We start from the raw sequence: 2252 nt of genomic DNA on the forward strand, positions 1-2252 counted from the left end.
TATATATATATATATATATATATATATATATGTATAATATATATATAGATATATATATATATATATGAAATAATATATACATGATATAAATGTACATAAATATTCAATGAGTGTTCTATTTATATTATAGACAATAAGATGGATGATGAAAATATAGTACACAATTCCATATCTTGGTCCCACCACAACATGTTGTTGACAGATAAGGAAATTACAAAACCAAGGAAAAAATGTCAATGGTCCATATTCATGATCAATGGAATAAATACCATTAGACAGAAAAAAAATTAAAGTAGTGTGCACCAGAATGTATTTTTTACTAAATTATCCTCACGCAGCTACTTTAATAAAATCCATTGACATTTTTTCCAGATAAGACCTGGGTGATGGAGCAACATTTCCTGATGTGTCAACAATGTGGTGTGCTGGTGACCAAGATATGAAATGCCTAACTTTTACAGGGAAATTTAGCTTTGTTCCTTGACCATGACGATCAAGCAAATTGTCCCAGTTCTTTGAGAAAAAAGTCTCCTTAAAATCTTCTTTCTCTAGCAGCAACCAGAGTCCATGCCTTCGACCTTTCCCCGTAAAAAGAAAGGAAAAGACATCCTGACGGAACTCCACCGTCACACGTGATCTTGTTCGCGGGCTGTTTAGTGACTGGTGAATAGCAACTCTGTTACTCTGAGCCGACTGACTTCAACCAATGTCACATTCCTGGAAGGAGTTGGCTCATTGAAGTACCTACAAAAATTCAGGGTTGAATTTAAATAAATTTATGAATAACATATTCAAGATTTAATGAAACTTAACCTCTCGTGCATGCAAATTGATTAGTATTTTACTAACTAAGAAGGCTAATATGTTATTGGAGTAAAATTAGTGCAAGGAATAACAAAATGTTTATTTTTAAATACTTGCCTAATACATTCCTCCGATAAGTGTTCTAGAGGCTCCCACGTTGACTCAAATGAGCTGTAGCCCAGCCACTTCACCAGAAATTCTTTACCCTTTTAATAAATTTAGAATTACAGGATCAAATATACATTTGTTTGCATCTTATTAAATCGGTTGACCAATTTAATATTACATATATAATTACCTCTTTCAAATTTCGACTGGCCAGAACTCTTTCCACCGAATAGAGTCGGCCGCTTTCTAGCGTCTTTCTCCGTCTCTTAGTGGGGAGAGAGAAATCTGCTGTTGAAAAATTGTTCAATGCGCAAAAAAACCCTGGACTATGCGCGCTTCTCTTACACAGCCAGAAACGCAGCACTTGCTCAAAATACGAGGCATCAAAAATGTCCTACTGGAGGAGTGAAGAGCGCCGAAGGGTATGTACTGCAAATACTCTTACAATTCTACAAAGAAAGTTTAATTATTAATTATGTTCACTGCCTAATTGGTAAATTTGCCTGACAATTATAAAATATGATTGTGTCATTCTAGCTTCTGGGAATTACTGGCTATGGTGCAATGGCCAGCATGCCATCAAAAGAATTGACCAACAAGATTCTAACACTTGTTGGTCAGAAATATCATGTGGCGGCATCGTCAGCCCTAAACAGGGAAATTGTTTTGGCAGTGAGTATCAATACTATAAAAATAACGAATAGATTGGCCTAATTAAGTGATGTTTGTTACCTTTATCTATTTCCAATCCTCCATTGTAGCGTAAGTTCATAAGAGCCACAACGACACCGGTGGCAAAGAAACTAAAGGATTTCTGGGGAAACTTCTATCAATGGAAACAGGAGAAGTTTCCCAATCCTATAACCAGGGAGGAATGGCAGACAGTGAGAAGGGAGGACCAGACTGCCCACCCTGAATTTATTCATTAAAATTGTAATAATTTTTAAGAGTGGGGTACAGTTCTGTGAACAAATGCTTTGTTTATATGTTGTTGTTTCAGGAACTGTCAAAATATTCAACACTATTTTTTGTTTGTTATACGTCTAAATGAATAGGAGATAGATTTCATGTTCAGATATATACAAATCATGTGAAATTTGAGCAATTATAAATCTATTTTATAATTAACCTACCCAGCAGAAACGATACGCAGAAACCTCTGTAACCCTTCATGATATTTTGAGTATACATGTAGCTGTTAAACATATAAACAAAGCGTTTGCTTACATTACGAACTGTACCTCACCTTTAAAATAATTTAACTCTTTATCCCGGCAATAAGGCTCTGGGCAATGTCAAAATGTTTTCGGTAATTCTGACTGGCTAATTGTGCGAAAAAA

General features: G+C 35.1%; 1 pseudogene; it reads right to left on the reverse strand.

Annotated features, from left to right (window-relative positions):
* Positions 1–118: 118 nt before the first annotated feature.
* On the reverse strand, positions 119–1552 carry LOC114534763 (annotated as a pseudogene).
* Positions 1553–2252: the final 700 nt, after the last annotated feature.

Source organism: Dendronephthya gigantea, unplaced genomic scaffold, assembly GCF_004324835.1.
Source record: "Dendronephthya gigantea isolate DGI-Jeju-01 unplaced genomic scaffold, DenGig_1.0 000106F, whole genome shotgun sequence".
Lineage (NCBI taxonomy): Eukaryota > Metazoa > Cnidaria > Anthozoa > Malacalcyonacea > Nephtheidae > Dendronephthya > Dendronephthya gigantea.